Here is a 14,029-nt window from a genome sequence, read left to right as displayed (position 1 = left end):
AGGGGGGGCGGGGGGCAGATTTTGGCTGGCTCTCGCTGTGGGATGAGGGATTTTGCAGAGCTGTGGCCTGGGATCCGATGCATGGGGGACTGGCTTGGTCCAGGGCAGGAGAAGCCGCTAGATTTGGTCTCTGTGGAGGATGCACTTGGGGTATCGGCATCACCAGGCTCCGGCTCTTTCTTTCCCCTTCCTCAGCGCTGCACCCTCTAGGCAGCTGGGCGTCTCCGCGTCGACCAGGGCGAGGCGAGCTTGAGCTCCGCCACTCACAGCCCGGATGTAGCAGCAGCAGCCCGGTGTCGGCTCCCCCCCGCCTGCCAGGGACACACTCCGCGAGCCCGGGCTCGCAGGAACATGGCGCTCGGAGCGGTGTAGCGGCGGCCGCGGGAGGCGGCGCGTGCAGCCCGGGCTCGCCTGGCAGCCGGGCACTAGGTAGGCGCGAGGCGGGGAAGGGGCAGCAGGAGCATCGCTGCAGGTTGGGCTCGCGGGGTTTCCCGGGAGATGAAAGGGGCTCGGAAGAATCCATCCCTAGATAGGCAGCTACCGCTCGAGACAGCTCCCTGCAGCGAGAGCTAGCTCGGTAGCGAGACAGCCCGCTTGGGGGTGGGGGGGGATGCAATGGTTTGGCCCTCGGGGCTTTACAGAATCATGCGATTTTCCTGACAGGTTAGGAAAGGGAGCCCTCAGCGTGCCTAAGACCTCGGTGTTCTCCAGAATGCAGCCTCGGGGAGGGGTGTGTGTGTGCAGCACTGTGTGTGTGTTGGGGGGGGGTGTAGTACATGTGCAAATGGACACTACTTCTTGCAATACTCACGCAGGTAGCTCTCTCCTGTCAATATTGGACCTCTGGGGAAGCAATTAAGAAGCGGGCGTTATCAATAGTAACGATGGGGCTTTAGCATTCTCATGGAGCAGACCGTGACATTTAAAATACACAGGGTCTTTTGTTTGTTTTCTTGCTGCAAAAAAACTCAGTGACCTTGTCATTTTAGGCACTGGGTAGTGAGAACTGGAATGCTCTCTGTTCCCAACTCTAGTGCAATCATGGCCTGTCTCTCAGTCCCCTCTGATGGGAAAACTTACTTGAGTACTTGTGCATTCAAAGCAACTTTTTTCTTTTGGGGTTTACTTTATGGACGAGGGTGTTTTGTTTTTTAATAGTATCTACAGCTAACCATCTAAAACAATGGAATAATTAAGATATAGTCACTTAACTAGTGAACACACATATGTTCTTTGCAAGCTGGTTTGTATAGCTGAAAACACAACAGTAACACTGCTTTGCATTGACAAATGACATTAACATCGTAGACGGATAGAAGATAAAATAATCTATAAAGTGTTCTCTAAACATGTTTTCAATAAAAGAGGAAACATGAATTCTGAGGTATTAAAAGGTCTGGTTGTTTAAAAAGAATGTAAAAATAATAATCATAAGCAGTCACCACAGTAAGTTTTGTCAAAATGTGTTGTGAAGAAATACATTTTAATTGGAAGAATTAAATACTGTATAACAGCCCAATCTAAGACTAACACTTTGAGAGAGACACAGTGCAGAGACAGGAAAGCTGGGCAAACTGCCAATAAAATCAATAGAAGATAATGCCAAGCCTCTTTGATAACACTGGCTTTAAAATCAAATCAAGCCTTCTCACGTCATTTATTTTTGTCTAATTGCTTTTATGAAAGGAGACGACTTTTTAATGTTTGCCACTTGTGCTGTATTTCTTCATTTTGTACATGCATGTCGCTCAGTGTGATGGGGAGGGTTTTATATAGAGTGTTTTAAAAATATCCAAAGTTCTTTTGAATAATTTATCCCATGCGGGGGAAGAAACCCCAAACCATTTCTACAAGGCCACTGACCTTGTGATGGCCTTAGAGAAGTATATGAGACATTTGACAATGTTGCTTGATTAAGAGAGCACTGGGCAAAGAAATCGTATCAAGCACTTCATAACCATGATCTTTAAAAAGTAGAGGGAGGGTTTGGTTTGTATTTGTGGTTTGCTTTGTGTGCCTGCATTTGAGGCATATGGAGGAGGAAACTGGGAGTGAGGAAGAGTTCTTAGGAAAGTCCTGAATTAAACGTGTTAGAAATGGTAGAAAATGTTGAAATGTGCAGAAATAGAATAATTTAAAATATGTTGAGGAATGTTGACAAGAGCATCAGGGGCTGTTTTGACAAATCTTTGAGGAAGGATTTTAAAGTAATAGTTATGTGCAAATTGTTTGTTTGATTTGAATCACGGGCAAGATTTTCTCAAGTGGCTGTTGATTTTGGGAGCCAAACTTGATTTTCAGGGGAAGTTGGCTCAGAACTCTCTGAACATCAGGCCCCTTTACGGTGTCACCTGAAAAAGCGAGGCACCCAAAATCCCGAGTCACTTTTGAAAATCTGGGTCAATATACTTGCAGATCCTCTGCTTTTAAATAGGGGTTTGGAAATTGTCTTCATGTATTTTATGTATCCTTTTTTCCCTTGTTAGCTCTGAGCATCAGAACCAGAAGCAAACGTATCAGGCAATGACATGTATGGTAATTTGAAGGTTCTCAAACTTTTTCATAGGGTGGACCACACATGCATAGTGAGATTTTTCTCATGGGCCACCTCCCCTTCTATTCACAAATACATAGACCACCCCTCTTCCCAGTCGTGGTTATAGAACATCCCGGTGCTTACATGGAAAATTAATATGAAGAAAGTATTTGGGGCAGCATTTCTCAAAGCACTCAGAGTTGGCCTAACTTCTCTCCCGTTGATGTCCAGGACAAAACTCCCGTTGACTTGAATGGGCCCAGAGTTAGGCCAACACTGAGCACTTATGAAAACCCCACCCTTCATTTTATTTTCTTTTGAATGTAATTTAGCAGCTGGAAATTAGGAGGAGAACTAGCACAGTGTGACCGGACAGATGTCGATGGCCCATTAATAGGCCCTCCCGGGACCACAGTGGGTATGTGTATGCTGCAGGTGGGAACAAGCTTTCCAACCTGGCCAGACCGACTCGCGCTAGTGGGACTTGGGCAAACCCGCTAAAAATAGCTCGTTCCCAGGTGCAGGGTAGACATACCCAGTTAGGGAGCCACTGTGCCATCCTTGACTATCTGCATATCCTTGTTGGTGGAGCTGGTAGTGGTGAGGTTAACAGCTCAATGCATTTTGGTATCAGTGACAGATGTCCCATAGCAGTCAGGGCCGGCTCTAGGCACCAGCAAACCAAGCACGTGCTTGGGGCGGCATTCCGGACACTTCGGAAGTTGCGCTCCCGGAGGTTTTTTGGTTTTTTTGCTCGGGGCGGCAAAAAATCTAGAGCCGGCCCTGCCTACATTGAGGTTTAGGAAACTTAAGAACTCCCTGTTGCAGAGTTGCCTCTAGTAGTGATGTTTCCGCTCTGCAGAACAGACAGGGGATTCAAAGCCCTAAAGGAGTGGATTTCTTGGGGTCGACATGCATCTTGCCATGCCTGTGGAGGTACTAGCCCTGCACACAGCTGCCTTGTCCCCCACCCATGGTAGCATAGCTTATGTGTTCCCACTGATTGGCCACGCTGCAAAGAGGGAGAGGGGGACAAGTATCCAGGTTTATGTGCTTGGATGTCCACCACCTGTGGAGGAAAGCTCCTTATTTTCCTGAGGTCACCCTGCAACGCAGCTGTGCTCTGGCATTCCAGGCATCTAAGAGCTCCGTGGGGTTATTACTGATCTGGTGCAGCCAGGTAAATTGCAGGCAACCATGTGACTGCTGCCAGTGCGTGACTGCTGCCAGTGCATGACTGGGCAGTGAACCCTCCTGACCTCTAGTCCGACCTTCAGAGCTAAGTGACTTGTCCAAGCTTGCACAGGAAGTCTGTGACAGATCAGGGAATTGAACCTGGGTCTCCTAGTTCCCTAATCCCTGGACTATCCTTCCTGTCTGTAGAAGGTTATGGTAATGTTATCTTTTTGGTCCTTAAATGGGTCTTAACTTCTGCATCTGAAGAAGTGGGTTTTTTACCCATGAAAGCTTATGCCCAAATAAATCCGTTAGTCTTTAAGGTGCCACCGAACTCCTCGTTGTTTTTGTGGATACAGACTAACACGGCTACCCCCTGATACTTAACTTCTGCATTGTTGTTCTTGCAGTGGGCTTTGTTCTGGCTTTCAAATTTGCAGTGGGCTTCCTAGGTGTGTTTTGTTTTGTTTTAGTTTCAGTAGCACTGGCCACTGTCTCCACTGTGATGATCCATGATTAGATGAATATTTATGTTTGGCTGAAACATCAGGATCCCCATGGTTAACCGTAATGAAAATCAGCATGGAAATACATATTGAGCAAGTTTCTTGCAAAGCATATTATTCTGCAACTATTCTTTCGGGAGTTCAGAAAAAAATGCATTATTCATCCATCACAGGACTCACACTGCCGCTGTCATGTATTCTTTTTAGCATCAGTTTTAAATGAGGTATACATGATTCAGCCCTGATCCAATGGTCCTTTATTCAGAGGAACCCCAATTCACTGACGTTTTGCCCGTGGAAAGATATTGACTTAGATACTTGACCAGCAATATTCATTTTCAGTGAAGCTTGGTCCCATGTAAAAAGCTTTGGTTCCCTTTTTCCCTTTTGCTTTTTCTCGCTCTCACGCACACATGCTTGAAACTCAAGTTGACTCTGATGAGTCTATTATCATTCATTTGAAGCTTTTACAATAGCGAATCCCAACTATTTGGCAAGAGTTTGGCATGTACTTATTAAAATCCATAAAGTGATGGTGTCGCATGTTTTAGTCGGGTCTTTGTGCTTTTGATTTTTTTCTTCTTCCAAAAAACAAAATGTCATACCATTGAGGGACACAAACAAGTATGTTGGCACACGGTTTCTATGCTTTTTTGGTTTAACGAGAAAACTGAGTGTGTCAGGTGTAAATAAATCATAGGATCATAGAATATCAGGGTTGGAAGGGACCTCAGGAGGGCATCTAGTCCAACCCCCCGCTCAAAGCAGGACCAATCCCCAATCATCCCAGCCAGGGCTTTGTTAAGCCTGACCTTAAAAACCTCTAAGGAAGGAGATTCCACCACCTCCCTAGGTAACCCATTCCAGTGCTTACACTTCTAACAGGAACTTGTATAGAAATCACCAAGACGCACAATCCACACTTTCAGGATCCAACATGGTGCTGTACATGCATCCACAGAACTCTGCAATAGTACCTGATTTGATTCCTATTGAAATAATTGGAAGACTATTAATTAAATAAGAGACCATAAAATCATGGAAACATAGCTATGTAAGCCTGGAAGGGACCTCGAGTGGTTATCTAGTCCAGTGATTCTCAACCAGGGGTCCAGGGTCCCCTGAGGGGCTGTGAGTAGGTTTCAGGGAGTCTGCTAAACAGGACCAGTGTTAGACTCGTTGGGGCCCAGGCAGAAAGCCGAAGTCCCACTGCATGGGGCTGAAGTCCGGGGCCCTGAGCAACTTAGTTTCATGGTGCCCCCTGTGGCATTGGGTCCTGGGCAATTGCCCTGTTTGCTATCCCTTAACACCAGCCCTGGCTCTTATATGCAGACAAACAGTTGTGGCACAGTTGGGTTGTGGAGTTTTTATAGCATGTTGAGGGGGCCTCAGAAAGAAAAAGGTTGAGAATCCTTGATCTAGTCCATCTCCCTGTACTGAGACAGGGTTGAGTATACCTTGACCCTCCCGGACAGGTGTGTGTCCAGCTGGTTCTTAAAAACCTCCAATGATGGGGACTCTACAACCTCTGCTGGTAATCTGTTCTAGTGCTTACCTATTCTTAGGGTTAGAGAGTCTGTCCTCAATCTAACCTGGATCCTCCTTGCTGCAGCCATTCTCTCCTGATTATTTATATTACATTAGGACCTACAGCCCTCAACTGAGCTCAGGGCCTCTTGTGGTAAACACTGTACAGATACATAGTTAGAGATAGTCCCTGCCCCCAAAGAGTTTATCATCTACGGCTTTGGCCTGGTTAACTTTAAGGACGTGAGTACTGTAGTTCCAATAGTCAAGGCAAGAAAAGGTTGGGAGGAGAAAGAAAGGTGAAATGTTTTGCTCCAGGTCATCCAGCAGTTCAGTGACAGAGCCATGAACAGACCGAGGTCTCCTGACACCCACGCCAGTGCCCTATTTACTGTGGGCGGCTTTCCCTGCCCTCTCATTCCTCATTTAGATCTGCTATCACATCCCCCGGTACCAGCATCAGGGCATAACAGGATAGCATGGGGGTGGGAGTCATGATTCTGGTGGATAAAGATGCCAATTCTGAAAATAGTTTAAAACAAAGCATTTCAGATGCCAGAAATAAAGCTGAAGATTTTTTTGAAAGACTTATTGTTCTCTGCTAGAGGCAGTTATAAGGCGAGAGAACATATCACAAGTAAATAGACAGGGAATAGTAAATCTATATACATAGACAGTTGTGATCAAGGAAAGCTACCATGTAAACACCTATATTTCACAAACCACAGGATAAATGCCCAGTAATCACATAATTTGACTTATGCTGCAGTTTTGGATGTCACTAAACTCCACCCATGTTAAAGAGCTCATTGTTTCCATAGTAACTCATGCACTTCAAAGGGGGAAGGGAGGAATCAGAGGTAGACAAGCGAGAGGATAAAAAAAGGCATAAAAAGGTATGTGATGGGTTCTGTAAAGGTTTTATTGCCACATCCTATGTTACACATGAGTAAATCATACCTCTCAAACTTGCAGCGATAGAAAATATATAGCATCCCACACCATTGCAAATTCACTATGACCGCATATAGCACTTTCACTTGACCCAGTCTATTAATATTTTAAGGGCCCAATCCTGGGAGGGACTGATCACCTTCAACTCCCATTGACATTTAGAGCGTGTAGCAACTTGCAGATCAAAGTGACTCTGCCTGTAATCCCAAATATCTGGAATAAGATACCCATTCCATTTAAAACAGGCTTCCACATTTTCCAACCTTTTCTCTGTTCAGATCTATTGATTCGTGCATTTAAAAGAAATCTACAAGAGAACATTATCAGTTCACTGTAACGTACGATGTAGTATGTCAAAGGTCCTGAAGGTAAAAAGAACCAGATATAAGAGATGCAGTCCCCACTTAATAACAACAAAATGCTTAGAGAGCGGAGGTCTGTAGTGCCAAATGTCCATGACCACGCTGTACGACTGTATTCCTGGCATCTAAGAGCTCCGCGGGGTTATTACTGATCTGGTGCAGCCAGGTAATTGCAGGCAACCACATGACTGCTGCCAGTGCATGACTGGGCAGTGAACCCTCCTGATCTCTAGTCTGACCTTCAGAGCTCGATATGCGGGGACTTTCTCTTTGAGGCAGGCATGTCCCCACTTAGGCCATTGTTCATACAAATACTAAAATACAATCTCTTCCGTTTCCCCAGGGGAATCTTTTCGCTGTTGTTGGGCTGAGCTGTGCCTTCCCATCACCCTTACTATTGTTAAAAATGTTCTAATGCTTCTGACTGAAAGCAATAGAGGGTACAACTACACTTGCATATTAAGCTGTTTGGCCCAGTGGCTAAAGCATGTAACTGGGAGGCGGGAGATACAGTATGTGCTTCTATTCCTGACTCTACCACTCACTTCCTATGTGATTGTGGGCATGTTACCTTCACCTTCCTGTACTGCAGTTTCCTTGTCTGTAAAATATTAAATTGTGATAGCCAGTTCTTTAAAGCTCTCTGGGTAAAAAGTGCTGTACGAGTCCCAGTTCTATTAGGTGCTGAGTGCCCTCTCACTTTCATTTGAAGACAGTAGCATTTGAGGAACCTGATCGCCTCAGTCAGTTCTCCATGCCTTGCGGGTGTGGGCCTTATAAATGCCATGCATTTTGTTTTTTTCTGCCTCTTTAAGTCAATAAAAATGATTTCTTTTGACTCTACTTCCACACTGCTTGCAAAGTGTCTTTAGAAATGATCACATGGGGCATGGTAGTACCAGGATACAAAATCGACAGGAATGACAGAGAAGGTCGTGCTGGTGGGGCTGGTGGGGCTGGTCGTGGGCTGGTGGAGAAGGTCGTGATGCCACTGTTTGTGAAAGACAGCATAGAGCCAAATATAGTAAAAATCTTAAATGAATCAAACTGTACCATGGACTCTCTAGGCCCAGGGATAGAAATTCCATGCTTGAATAATAAGAATATAGCAGCATGAACATGCTACTGATTACCTGACCAGGATGGTGACCGTGATTGTGAAATGCTCAGAGATGTTAGAGAGGATACAAAAAAACCAATAAAACTGGGGAATTTAAACTATCCCATTACTGACTGGGAACATGTCACCTCAGGACTGGATGCAGATATAAAATTCTAGACATCATTAATGACTGCTTCTTGGAGCAGCTACCCCTGGAACCCACCAGAGGGCAGGCTTTTGATTTAGTCCTAAGTGGTGCACAGGATCTGATCCAAGAGGTGAATATAGCTGAACTGCTTGGTAATAGAGACCATAACATAATTAAATGTAACATCCCTGTAGGGGGGAATATACCAAAGAAACCTACCACAGTAGCATTTAACTTCAAAAAGGGGAACTACACATAATTTAGGAAGCTAGTTAAATGGAAATTAAAAGGACCAGTCAAAAGAGTGAAATGCCTGCAAGCTGCATGGAAACTTTTTGAAACACTGTAACAGAGGTTCAAATAAATGTATAGCTCCAAATTAAAAAAAAAAAAAGGACGTCTTTTTGTTTCTACCTGAATCTTTTACTCTTTTTTTAGTTACTGTAGCATTTTTGGCCCTCTGATTTTTTTTTCACCAATCTATTAGAATTCTTTGGGGGCGGGCTACAAATATGTGGACATGGGTGATCCAGTGGATATAATGTACTTGGACTTTCAGAAAGCCTTTGACAAGGTCCCTCACCGTAGACTCTTAAGCAAACTAAGCAGTCATGGGATAAGAGGGAAGATCCTCTTATGGATCAGTAACTGGTTAATAAGTTAGGAAACAAAGGGTAGGAATAAATTATCAGTAATTTCTGTTCTTTACTACAGTTTCAACCAATTTGCCTGGTACCAAAGTTAGGCTTACCAGCCAGTAATTGCCAGGATTGCCTATGGAGCCTTTTTAAAAAATTGATGTCACATTAGCTATCCTGTAGTCATCTGGTACAGAGGGCAATTTACGCAATAGGTTACATACCACGGTTCATAGTTCTGCAATTTCATTTTTGAGTTCCTTCAGAACATTGGGTGAATACCATCTGGTCCGGGTGATTTATTACTGCTTAATTTATCAATTTGTTCCAACCCACCTCTAATGACACCTCAATCTGGGACAGTTGCTCAGATTTATCACCTAAATAGAATGTCTCAAGGTGTGGGAATCTCCCTCACATCCTCTGCTTTGAAGACTAATGCAAAGAATTCATATAGTTTCTCCGCAATGGTCTTGTCTTCCTTGAGTGCTACTTTAGCACCTTGATCATCCATTGGCCCCTCTGATTGTTTGGTAGTCATCCTGCTTCTAATGTACTTTTAAAAAATGCTGTTAGTTTTTGTGTCTTTTGTGTCTTCAAATTCTTTTTTGGCCTGCCTAATTATACTTTTGCACTTGACTTGCCAGAGTTTATGCTCCTTTCTATTTTTCTCAGTAGGAGTTAGCTTCCTAATGTTGTGAACCATTAGGAAAGGGATAAGTAAGTCAGAAAATACCACAGTTCCACAGTATAAATCCATGGTATGCCCACACATTGAATACTGTGTGTAATTCTGGTCAACCCATCTCAAAAAAGATATATTAGAATTGGAAAAAGTACTGAGAAAGGCAACAAAAATGATTAAGGGTATAGAACAGCTTCTATATGAGGAGAAATTAAAAAGACCGGGATTGTTCATCTTAGAAAAAAGATGACTGACATGGGATATGACAGAGGTCTATAAAATCATGAATGGAGTGGAGAAAGTGAATAAGGAAGTGTTATTTACCCCTTCACATAACACATGAACCAGGGATCACCCAATGAAATTAACACAGTAAGTTTCAAACGAACAGAGGGAAGTACTTATTCACGCAAAGCACAGTCAACCTATGGAACTCATTGCCAGGGGATGGTGTGAAGGCCAAAAGAGTGATTGGGTTAAAAAAAGAATTAGATAAGTTCATGGAGGATAGATCCATCAATGGCTCATACCCAAGATGGCCAGGGATGCAAAACCATGCTCTGGGTGTCTCTAAACCTCTGTCTGACAGAAGCTGAGACTGGATGACGGGATGGATCATTCGATTAATTGTCCCATTCTGTTCATTTTCTCTGAAGCATCTGACACCTGCCACTGTCAAAAGACAGGACAGTGGGCTGGATGGACCATTGGTCTGACCCCGTATGGCCTTAAATTCTTATGTTCTTAAGGCTAAATGTTTTTAGTTCAAAAGTGGTATTATTGATTTCTATATAAAAATCTAAATAGAGATCAACAAAAATATTGAAAGGATGTGTTTTTTAGAGCCCAATCCTACCCTTTCTCCCCCACCCCCAACCCCTGCACTTCCAAGGACCTGGACCTGTGCCCATTAAAATAAAACAGGAATTTTATCTTTGACTTAAATGCAAAGGGCCTAAATGTAGCCCACTGTTATGTAGAGGAAGGGAGAAGGCTGTGGCGGAGCCATGCCTGGATATGTGCTCTGAGCTCTGTGTGCCTACACGCTACTGAGTTATGTTCCGTAGTTGCACTCTCTGAGGAAGCATCAGGGGAGGTCATGGTCACTGAGTTCTGAGCATTTTGGATTGCGGTGGCCTAACCCACTGAGTGCAGAAGGGTTTCAGCAGGCACAGATGATGCTCCAGCAATGGAATAGAAAGGATTGTATCTCCCTTGGCCCCCATGTTGATTGGCTGTGCAGGCCCATGAGGTTGGGCTTTTGCACAGGGGGGCAGAATTTGGGCTATCTGTTTGTAGAAAGATGTAATTTTTCTGTCCAAATGAATAGGAACATTTTCACGAGAGTGAAGTGAGTGACTAGTGCCATGGGAAATAGGGGATTTTGCATGGGCAGTTGTGCCTCACAATCAGATTTTCAAAACATGCAGTGAAGAAAATTTGCACCCACAATTGCACACATTTTGCACTCACAGTTGCATGCTAAACACCTCTTTGCTGATTAGCAACATTCCCTCCTGTTTGTGCCTCATTTGCTTTATGTTAACAGAAGCCTTTATAACTGACAGTAAAATAAGGAGCAGGTGCAAACATGGTTGATCTGATGCTGAGACCAAAATGTTAATTAGTTTATAAAATTAATCCCATTTTTCTAACTATTCTGTAAAGATCTGATCCAAATCCCATGGGAGTCAATGGAGAAATTCCCATTGACTTTCATGGGCTTTGGATTGGGCTCAAACCTCTTTGCTTATATGTCCTGTTAGCAGGATAACGTCTACTTGTTTGTAATGTATCTTGGCGCAGACTTTTTGTCCATTGCACTCTGCATAAAACAGTGCACTGGTGAGTTCTTGAGGGGCGGTGGGTAATAAATGCTCTTCGCCTCTGCACAGTCAAGCTGCACACACACACACACACACACACACACACACACACACACACACACACGTCTCATGGTGGGAATAGCCCTTGACACACACACCACACAGAGGCTACTGCAAAGCGGGAATGGGTTTTATAAGACAAATGGTTCTTTACAAGACAAAAGATCGGATCTGGCTGACATGCATCTACCATCATTAAAGCCAGTTTCCCAGGAAGCTGTGCACCTGTTAATGTCCATTTTTAAAAGTTCACTATATTTGAGAGAGTTCAGAGCACAGGAGAGTAGCAAACAATTCTGTAAGTCAGCAAAATATCAGAGAAACATCGGCTGTGCGGGAAATCTTGGAAACTCTTAAGGGATGGGATGGGGAAACACCTAGAAAAGCCCACTTGCATTAAGGACAGCCAGCACGGATTCAGTTATGATGAAAGGCCATACTCTGGTAACCTACTGAAACACTTGAAAGATATTACTGACTGTTGAAGCACCTTGTAGGATTGGGTACGAAATTAGACTAGCCCCTACTCAATTCAGTGTGTAGGTGTGGGCTTATGCAGTAGAGTGACTCATGGGGTACATCAGGAATGGGCAAGTGTGGATTTCAGATTACTTAATGCACTAAAGGAGGTCGCTCTGATTCAGTGGTAGTCTACACTAGAAAAGCTTGGCTGGTATAGCTATACTGCCAAACCCTCCTAGTGAGAGTCACAGCTTATACCATGGAAAAAGTGCTTTTGTCATTATAGCTTATACCAGTTCCCTAACTGAAATAAGCAAATGCACTTTTTTTTTTTACTGGTAAAACTGTGTTTACACTAGGGCTTTTGCTGGTATAAAAATGCAGAAACCAAATCACCCCCCTAACCATTACCGCTGCACCAGCATAGGTTTCTCGTGTAGATTCGCCCAGGAGCCAGACTAGCGTCGAGATAGTATTCATACAGCATTGCAGGAGTCTTACCTGCATTTTCCTAACTTGGCAGTATGAAGGACTGAGTTAACCCAGCTAAAATTTGAACCTGTGCTCACAGAGTGTGTCATTATTTCAAAGCGGAGGCTAAGCCAGCTGCGGAATATTCCAGTAGTTACCGAGCAGGAGCGTCTGCTCCTGTTGGGAAGGGGATGTGCCATTACTACTAAAGCTCAGCGCTAGGTTGACTTCAAAACAAAAAGTAACTTATGTGAACCAAGTTATTTCCTTTTACTCTATTTGCTACCAAAACATTTAATTTGGGGGAAAAAAACCCCAACATCTGTTTACTATTCTATAAACGCAGTTACTGAATTCTGTGCAAGAGAGAGATGCTCAAAGGACCTGATTAGGAGCAACATATAAGGAGTGCATTGCAATCTGTAAGTGGGGACAAGTCTAAGGGAGACTTACGCTGATGTCACTTACATGCTGAGGGGGCCTAAAGTAGATGTCAAATACACTAATACCTTTTCCCCTCTGAGTGTCACCAACAGCCGGCTAAATGCCCTTTTCTGATCACTGGGGTTTATGTGCATTGATATTCCTATATGTCACATAGTAGCTTGCAATGTAGCTGACTGAAGTGACTGTGCTCTCCCTGGTATTGTATTACAGCTTCCCAGCACATAAAATGTATGGCCTATAATGACGTGTTTTGGGAGGTGGGATGTTGGTTACCCTTTAATAGCCTTCTGTGGTTGCAACGGAGTGATATTACTTATGACGGTCAAAGGGTGAGCTAATGGGCATAACTGAAGCAAGTTCTTACGCTGTAATTTTTTGGAGGATAAATTAGGGATTGAAAATAAGCAGAAAAGAAAACAAATTTCAAAAATACTTTGTTCAGTTGTCTACTGTTCCATTATCACGCCTGTCCCAAAGAAGGCCCAAGAAAGGCCAAATCCGACTTTATGTCAATGGGAGATTTTCCCTGGGTAAGGCTAGAAGGATCGGGCCCTTATACTGCTCAACTATGAGATCCAAATTGCAAATACACAGTGGTGCTTAAGTCAAAGCAGGGGCTGCAGTAGACACTCAAAATGGCAGGACAGGGAAAGCATACACAAAACACATTAGGGTTACCATTCGTCCGGATTCTGCCGGACATGTCCAGCTTTTTTGAGTTAAAAATAGCGTCCGGGGGGAATTTGTAAATGTCCGGATTTCCCTCCCATGCAGAGCGCGCGTGCTGACAGGGCAGACGGCCGGATCGTGCCACTCGCATGGGGCTCTGGTAGCCAGAGCCCCTCCTCCGCTTCCCCCTCCTCTCCCTTGCAACTTGAGATCACTCCCCTCTTCTCTCTCCCTCCCTGCATTCACAGATCGCCGGCCGGCCGTTCGCCTCGGGCCTCCGGCAGTCTGGAGCTCCTCCCGCTCCCCCTCCCCTGCTGCCCAGTGCGCCGCTCCACAGCACTCTGTTCTGAGCGGCACGGTAAGGGGGCCAGGGGGTCGGAGAAGGGGCAGGGAGGTTCTGGAGGGGGCAGTCAAGAGACAGGGAGCAGGGTTGGATGGCTCAGGAGTTCGGGGGGGGGGG

The 14,029-nt window shown here is 44.5% G+C and overlaps 1 protein-coding gene across 7 annotated transcripts in view; it reads left to right on the top strand.

Moving 5' to 3' along the window:
- Positions 1–302: 302 nt before the first annotated feature.
- PAK5 (p21 (RAC1) activated kinase 5) overlaps positions 303–14,029 on the top strand; it is a 177,283-nt gene continuing 163,556 nt past the window's right edge. For 3 of the 7 annotated variants that reach the window (XM_034764114.1, XM_034764115.1, XM_034764111.1), the window contains exon 1: positions 353–429. The gene's annotated coding sequence lies outside the window, so the exon portion shown is untranslated. Of the gene's footprint in view, positions 430–14,029 lie in introns of all 7 variants that reach the window. The other 4 variants (XM_034764118.1, XM_034764109.1, XM_034764117.1 and 1 more) reach the window with 3 other exon arrangements.

Source organism: Trachemys scripta, chromosome 3, assembly GCF_013100865.1.
Source record: "Trachemys scripta elegans isolate TJP31775 chromosome 3, CAS_Tse_1.0, whole genome shotgun sequence".
NCBI lineage: Eukaryota > Metazoa > Chordata > Testudines > Emydidae > Trachemys > Trachemys scripta.
The sequence above is the reverse complement of the archived record's forward strand: the minus strand, read 5'-3'. Positions and strand labels throughout refer to the sequence as shown.